We start from the raw sequence: 9,342 nt of genomic DNA, 5'->3' as shown, positions 1-9,342 counted from the left end.
TTAAGGGAAACGACGTTCTGAACATGACTAGTGATAAACAACTAGCCTCACCCTATCGAGGCCAAATTCCACTGTTTTCTAAGGTTTTTAGGCAGTTTTAGTTTTCTAGCATAGGATTTTCATATAATTTGCATTGTTTTTTTTATCTCTTGTGTGGGTTGCTTTGTTTTGAGTTTTCTTAGCGATTTATGCCTGTGACCCATTCTACTAATCAAATTCAAGTGCAGGTTGATCTTGAAATAGAAAGCAATTTACGCAAGTTAAGAAAGGAAGCTCGCCTCAACATCATGGCGGTTGTACGGCAACAAACACTCAAGGAGCTTGCTGCTCCTAACGTGGAAAATCAACCATTGTGCATAAACATTGACAATAATGCAAACTTTGAGCTCAAATCTGGTTTTATACATTTGTTACCAACATTCAATGATCTTGCAGGAGAAGATCCTCATACTCATCTCAAGGAGTTCCATATAGTTTATGTTGGCATGAAACCGAATGGAGTTGATGAAGAACAAGTTAAGTTGAAAGCTTTCCCTTTCTCTTTGAAAGGGGCAGCAAAGGCATGGTTTTTCTCTATTCTCCCAGGTTCCATTGGAACTTGGAATGCCACGAAGAAGATTTTCCTTGAAAAGTATTTCCCAGCATCTCGAGTTGCCAACATAAGAAAAGAAATATGTGGGATTCGACAATCTCATGGAGAGACACTTTCCGAGTATTGGGAAAGATTTGAGCAACTGTGCATTCAATGCCCTCATCATCAAATACCCGATCAGCTGCTCATTCAATATTTCTATGAAGGATTGATGCCTACTGACCGTAGTATCATTGATGCTGCAAGTGGAGGGGCATTGGTAGATAAGACACCCGAGGTTGCACGCCAATTGATCTCAAACATGGCAGCCAACTCGAAACAATTTGGCACCCGTGGAGACTTCTCAAACAAACGAGTAAATGAGGTAAGTATTTCTAACCTTAAAAATAAAGTTAATGATCTTACTTCTCTTGTGCGTTCTTTGGCTTGTGGAAATGCACAGCAGGTGAAAGTTTGTAGCATATGTTCCTTACAAGGACATGCCTCAGATATGTGCCCAACAATGCAAGAAGATTACATTGAACATGCTAATGCAGTTGATGGAGCATTCAATGGACAACCCTAGCGTAAATATGATCCCTTTTCCAACACGTACAATCCCGGATGGAGAGATCATCCAAACTTATGTTATGGGAACCCACCTCAACAAGGCAATCAAGGCCGACAGTTCCATCCCCATGGATTTCAGCCCCAACAGAATTATCAAGCAAGACAACCCCCTCCATTCACAAACTCCAATGTTATGGGGTCGTCATCCAGTGATGATCTTCGTGAGATGATGAAAACTTTGGCTTCTAACACTGTGACCTTGCAACAAAATGTCATGTCTTTTCAACAGGAAACAAGGTCAAGTATTCACAACTTGGAGAAGCAAATGGGGCAAGTAGCTTCAAGTGTGGGGAAATTGGAAGCACAAATGAATGGAAAATTGCCCTCCCAAACATTGAATCCAATAGAGAATGTTAGTGTGATCATGCTGCGATGTGGGAAACAATTTGAAGAGAAAAGGTCGAAACAAATTGAGATGGAGGAAGAAGAAGAGATAGAAACTGAATTGAGTACAAAGAAGGAATATCCTCCTCCTCCACAAACTGAAACATCGACCAACACTCCAAAGGTAACTCCTCACTCAATGAATTCCAGTTTTAAAACAATTCCACCTTTTCCTGTGAGTTCTTCTAGGTCAAAGAAAGAGGACAAAGAAAAAGATATTTTAGAGGTTTTCAAGAAAGTAGAACTCAACATTCCTTTGCTTGATGCTATCAAGCAAATTCCCAAGTATGCCAAATTCTTGAAGGAGTTGTGTACTACCAAGAGAGCTTTCAAACTAAAAGGTCATGAAATGGTAAGTATGGGTGAAGTTGTATCTGTTATTGTTCAAAAGAATATGCCTTTGAAGCAAAAAGACTCAGGTGCGTTTACTATCCCATGTGTTATTGGTAATGCTGGTTTCAAAAGGGCCTTGTGCGATTTAGGTGCATCCATTAGTGTTATGCCTAAACATGTTTATGATTCTCTTAGTCTTGAACCTTTGAATAAAACTAGCATTGTAATACAACTTGCGGATCGTAGTTTTGTTTACCCACTTGGTGTGATAGAAGATGTCCTAGTCAAGATTGATAGTTTGGTCATTCCATGCGACTTTTATATTCTTGATATGGAATATGATTCTTGTGATTCATCAAACAACACTCCTATATTGTTTGGGAGACCATTCTTGAAAACTGCCAATACAAAAATTGATTGTGGTAAGGATACTTTGTCTATGGAGGTAGGAGATGAAAAAATTGAATTTAATTTTCATGATGCAATGACATATCCTTATAGCAATGTTTATTCTATCACATGTTATGACCAAGTTGATAAGTGTGTGCAACAAGTTTGTGATTTTGATAGTGAGGATGAATTAAGCGTGGCTTTGAGCAATGACTATGAATTTACTAAGATAAAAGAGATGGAAAGGCATATATGTGTTCCCCAAAACATGCATGAATCAGCATTGGATTTGCAAACTGTTCCCCATGATACAGGAGTCATTCACCCCATCATGGACAGTGAATGGGTGGCGCCTATCCTTTTGGTGCCTAAAAAGATTGGAATTATGTTGGAAGAAATACAAAATGATGCTTATGAGAATGCAAGGATTTACAAAGAAAAGACTAAGAGTCTCCATGACCGAATGATTACAAGAAAAGAGTTTAATGTTGGAGACAAAGTCCTTCTTTATCATTCACGTTTGAAACTTTTTCCTGGAAAGTTACACTCTCGTTGGATTGGACCCTTTGTTGTTTCTAATATTTTTCCTTATGGTGCAGTTGAAATTACAAGTTTAGAAACCAACAAAGTACTTAAGGTCAATGGGCATCGCTTGCAACCTTTCTATGAAGGTTGGACAACAGAACTCACCGCTTCTGTGGAGTTAGCTGAACCAATCTATGAAGAATGAGCATGCAACATGTCGAGCCAATGACATAAAACAAAAGCGCTTACTGGGAGGCAACCCAGCACAAAAAGAAAAAAAAAACAGATTTGCTTTCTTTTTCCCTTATCTTTTATTTTTCGCATTTTACTTTATTTTTTTCATTCTCTTATATTCCTTTTCTTTTATTTCAACATTGAGGACAATGTTGTGTTTTAAGTGTGGGGGTATTGGGAGAATGTTGGTTTTCTAATTTTGGTTTTCTTTGTTATTTTTCAAAAAAAAATTATGTTTGATCTTTTGAACTCCCATTGGTTTTTGAGAATATAAGTATTATATATGAGAATTAATTGAGATAGATTAAGATATAAATCAAATGAATGAGTGTGCATGCAAGTTTTAATGTTTAATTGGTTTAGGGATTGACTTTGAGAATATGTCATGTTGACTTTATAATGTTATACCAATGCAAGCTTTTGAGCCTTCAACATTATATTCTTTGATTATGCATTCTTTCAATGATATGTATCTCTAGAATTTGCTTCATATCTTGTTGAGATTACATTCGCATTACATATATACATGAAGATGATAAAGGCATTAGGAATTTTAACCACTTGAGCCAAAAAGCCAACCTAAAGCATATTATCCTTAGTGAGCCCCTTTTGAGCTTGTTTATCTTTTCTTTGCTTTATCCATGTATAAGCCTTAACTTTTTATATGTTTTCCTTTTCCCCTGGCCAAGGATTAGTAGAGCATATACTTATGATATCTCATGGAATTATGGTTGAAAATTATGTGAAAAGAAAGAAGAAGTGATGCTTGATGAAAAGATAGGCAAAGTTGCCAAAGGTAAAAAAAAAAAAAGGAAAAGGAGAAGAAAAAAAAAGTGTTCCTTTATGTTCTTAAGATTTTATGTTGAAAAAGCTTGAAATCAAAAGAAGTTAAGCATTGGTGATTAAAGATGGAAAATTTATGTGCTTTGATGGAATATCTTGTTTGAAATATCATTTTTTAGAATGCTCTACTTTCTTTGGTTTGAACCTTTTTCTTTTACTCTCTTTTACCTCACCTTAACCTTAGCCCCATTACAACCAGAAAATAAGACCTTTTGATTCATGCATTGTTTGTAATATGTTAGTAATGGAGATGAGATTGAAGAGCAAGCTTATGGTAGAACATATTCATTGATTGAATTTGAGAGATTTAAACACATAAGCCTTAAACACGTGAGTGTTAGAGTGTATATCAATGAGAGGACCTATCATTTTGGCATGGCATAGATTTCATTTAAATCTCGACGATTAATTGAATTTTGAAGTTTGCATGTAAATAAATTCATGAAAATTTATACTCTTTATCCTTCTTAATTGTGTTCTTGTTTATAATGCATATATTCTTGGATATTGATGGGAGATTAGAAGATTAGTCATAGTGATTTCATTTAATTTAACTTCAATTTGATTTTACCTATCCTTTCTCGAGGACGAGCAAGAGCTAAGTGTGGGGGTATTTGATGCAACCATATTATTCAATAGTTTCACCCACATTTAACTAGTGTTTTGCCTATGTTTTATATATAAAATGCCTTGATATTCTTTGTTTTATGTTTTGAAGGCACTTTTGGATGAAAGATGCAAAAATGAGTAAATTGGAGATAATTGGCAGATTTGACCTTCAGTCGATGTTTTGTGCAGAGCGTGAGCTCTAGAGGTTGAAATGAAGTGATTCCAGTGGCATTAAAAAGATAACATCCATACCTTTCTGGACATCTAAGGCAAGAAAATAAAATAAGGAAGACCATGGAAATCGCAGCCTTCAAAGTCAAATCTCGCAATCTGCCAGTGTTGCCCTTCGGCCATTCCAACTTGAATATCTGGAGCTACAGAAGTCCAATTGATGCAAACTCAATTTTTTTGGATTCATGACTCAAAGTTCTATAAACTCTCCAAATTTCAGCCAAAACCGATGTCATATGAGGGAGATATGAGTTTTCAAAGATGACATCTGAATTCTGTCAGCAAACAGGTTTCGTGAAGAAACGAGTCCAAATTACATTCCGAAGCATCTAAACCGATATCCAAGTTTTTATTTCAGCAATTTAGCTCCTCTAAGTCAAAGCTTGAAGATTTCATGCAAGGCTATTTCTCCTTTTTTAGGAAAATAGTTATTGAAGTACTTAAATGTAAACAGTCTACTTAATGGAGGACTATTTTGTAAAATAGAGACCTAGGGTTTCCTAAGATACAAAAAGAATGAGAGAAGAGAAGGGGGGCAGCCAGCCAAGAAGAGAAAAACTCTCCCTTCCTCTAAGAAACCCTAAATTATGCATTCTTCCTTTTTTTTGATTAGTTGTTCAACAAACATGCAAGGTTAAACACTTTTTCTTGGTTGCAAGGACACGGAAACCTTCGGATTTCAAGAACGGTGAGATTTATTTTACCTTTTCTTTTCAGTTTATATGATGAATATGTTTGTTCTCCTATGCTTATTTTTCCTATGATTGTTTATTTTAATTGCTAGAGCGGACTCTAAGTTATTATTGTAGACAATCTATTGTTAAGTTTGATATCAAAACCGGAGTTGTGGTATATGAACTTGTGAAGCAACTGAGTTTAATAATTGTGGCGGAATCTACGTTATTAATCTTAGGGAGAACATTCAATCAAATCAAACATAGACTGCGGACAGTTATGTTTTCTTGATTAATCAACTTATCTAGTTCTTAAGGCTGCCATTAAATTAAATTACTAGTGCGGACACTGTGGTTGTTTGATGGTTAGGGTTAGTTATACGGCGGATCCGTTAACTAACCAATGTTAAGAAGAGATAAATATTCAGAATATAAATTGATGTTTCGTTTCCATGATCAGTTCTGATTTCTATAGGTGGATGTGTGTTGTAACCAAGTTTGTTCTCTTGATAATTTTCTGATTTTATTAAATTTCGTTTGATAGTTTTTTGTTTTCTTTTGCTTTAGCCTAGATAACGTTCAAACCCCCCCAAATTGCATATCATCTAGCATAAAAATATGACTTGAATCTTCCTCGTGGGATCGACCCCTTGCTTGCTCTATACTATCTTGCGTGTTGTGTTTGAAGCTAGGGTAATTAATTTGTGCGACCGCGACATCCCAACAAGGGTCTTTAGATAATCTTCTATTAACCCTTGAGACGCATCCTAGTGGAGATGTGCATCGTGCTATTCATGATTTATGGTCACAATTCCATAAAGAACATGATCGACTTAGTCTTGGGAATCTGACTATAAAAGACCCTGTTTGTCAATTTTTAAGAAAACTGGATGGGAAGCCTATCCCTGACCCATAGAGGGCGTTTAAGCCGTTCTTGGATGTAAAACCAAGGGAAGATGTGAGCCACAATCACAACTACCTGTACATACACATGCTTTTTCAAAATAAATAAATAAATAAAGAGAGAGAGAGAGTGTGAGACTCCAGCTGGCCTACATATAGGTGGTATGATTGCATCTTCAATTTCTCATCTATAAAATCTTATCTTCCTTCCCCTCATTTCTACTCAACCCATACAATTAACAAATATAAAAGTGTGTAGAAATGGCAGGTTCCTCAAGTCATCACATCAGAAATATTTGTGTTTTTGGTGGATCCAGTCCTGAGAAAGAAAAAGAGTTTTTAGAATCAGCAAATCATCTTGGTCAGGTATTAGCTGAGAGAAAGATTCATTTAGTGTATGGAGGAGGCAGCCTTGGGTTAATGGGGGGTGTGTCAATAGCTGTATTTTTAGGAGGAAGTCAAGTTTTGGGGGTCGTCCCCAAGGCTTTAGCAAAAGGGGACATCATTAGAAAAACAATTGGAGAGGAACTACAGGTCTCGACAATGTTTGATCGAATGAATGCAATGTTTAACCATGTTGATGCCTTCATTGCCTTACCAGGAGGTCTGGGCACATTGGAAGAGATCTTTCGTATTTCCTCTTAGGCCCAACTTCACATTCACCATAAACCTATAGGTCTGTTAAATTTTAATGGTTTTTATGATAATTTGTTGTCTTTTCTTGATCAAGCTGTGGAACAGGAATTTCTAACATCTTCGGCACGACAAATCATAATCTCTGCTGCTACTGCTGAACAATTGATCGACCAACTACAATCTTTCACCCCTGTAATTGATTCTTCCATGAGTCGCATAAATTGGTCAACTAAGGAAAGCCATAAAAAGCTTAGATTGGATTTGAGCCTTCATTTGTGAATCCTCGTATCTTTTGGTTTTATTATTAGCATATTATTTTGTTTTGTTATATTTGTTTAAGTGTGTTTCAGGTTTGTCAGTGTTCGTTGTTTCAGGTAATGTCTTATATACTCTATCTTTCTATCTTATGACATTGAGGACAATGTCTCGTTCTGGTTGGGGGGAGAGGGTAGTAGTTGACATTACAAAAAAAAAAGTAACTTACCAACTGTTTTTGCTATTATTAAAACCATTTGACAAAACTGTTATTAGGATGGCAGAGTAAGGAGGAATTTTATTGACTCTTGAGACACATCTTAGTAAATATTCTTATCAAGGCCTATCATAATACTTCTTGAAATATTCAGGTTTACAAACTCTCACATTGTTATCACTTGATTCTGCTCATACACTCATTTAACAAATATTCTTAAACCTTCATTTTCACACACACACTTTAACATATGATTGTGGGTTGCACATTGGATTATTACATTATTTATGTTTTTTTGTTAAAGGTAACAACTAAGGGAAAGGGATAGTATATAATTTTCAAAAAAAAAAAAACAAAACAAATCGATAATATTGATGATAATAAAAACGTAGATAAGTTTGGTTTCGTAGCCTCCCTAACCTAAGCAATTAAGCCCGAAGGGGTGTTTTAACACCTAATACCCTAAAGTCAACTGACTTGGGAGCTATTGGCCCAAAGCTTGTTACATGGGTTAAGGAGAAAAGCTTAAGGGAATCAAACATTGCACTATCTACGTATCAGTATCTGCAACCCGAGTTACTAAGCTCGTAGGGGTGTCTCAACACCTAATGCCCTAAGACCAACTGGTCTGGGAGTCATTAGCCGAAAGCTCGTTACATGGGTTAAAGATGCATTGTGTTTTAAGTTATATATATTTCAAAAAAATAATAATAGTAATAATAGTAATAATAATCTCAACCCATGGAAGTTAACCTTAAACATTAGAACAAAATATTGTTTTCTTCCAATAAAAGCCCTATCATCTATGTTTTCATACATTGAGCACATAACAAGGAAGGTTTATTAATATTTTGTTTAAGAGCTATTGAGCAGATATATAACATTTAATGAGAGTTTGTTTATCTGGATAGATTAATGGAAGTTGAATGATGAATATCTTGCTTTGTGGAATTTGCAAATTGTTTTTTCTATTTTAACGCTTTGATTACTAGGGACTAGTAATAAGCTGGTTGGGGGGTGTGATTAGTACTTAAAAGTGCATTTTTATCAAGGTTTTATATCATCATTTTGCACTTGAAGTATCAATAACTCCTTAACTAAAGCATGTTTTATAATAACATATCTAATAATATAAGATATCTTTAATTTATGGTAAATGTTCATCTTAAATGCAGGCCTATCACATAAATGAAAGAATTGATTGATGAGTTGAAGTACTGAAATTGAAAGGACAAAGAGATGGCCAAACTTAGAAAAGAGATGATTGGTGCAGTCCAAACTGGAACACTGTTTGGTAATCAGGTCATATCTGGAGCTGTAGATCTCGGATTTAGGTCTGCCTTATATGGATGGAAAGCTAAGACATAGGTCTATAACTTTCATAGGAGTCCAAGATTTAACAAGGCCGTTTTCAAGTCCAAATTATAGCAACAACGAAGAAGTCTGAATATGTCCTGCAGCCCAGACACTGTTCAGTGTTCAGCCCATATCTCGAGTTCTAGAAGTCCAAAGGATCTCAAATTTTTACCCTGGAAAGATGAGACAATTTCCTAGAACTTTCATGATTTAAGTCTGTTCAAATTATGATGTTATCAATGACGTTTTTAGCAGACAAGAAGATAAGAATTGTCACCAAGTCAAGATGTGGCTTTAGCAAAAGGGTACACTAATGGTGTAAGAATAAGTATAATATAAACTTAACATGGACTTTAATGTTGGATACTAACATGCTTTATATTTGTTATCTTGTTCACTTTTAATACTTTGCTTGTTAAATGGTTAATATAGATTTATGTTGTATAACACTTGGTACAACAAATACTTGGCACTTTCATAGCCCATACTGTATGGTATAACCGACACCTGAGCTATGAAAGGAACTTGATTTGTTGTTAACATAAGTTATA

This window comes from Populus trichocarpa, chromosome 7 (genome assembly GCF_000002775.5).
Source record: "Populus trichocarpa isolate Nisqually-1 chromosome 7, P.trichocarpa_v4.1, whole genome shotgun sequence".
Lineage (NCBI taxonomy): Eukaryota > Viridiplantae > Streptophyta > Magnoliopsida > Malpighiales > Salicaceae > Populus > Populus trichocarpa.
The sequence above is the reverse complement of the archived record's forward strand: the minus strand, read 5'-3'. Positions refer to the sequence as shown.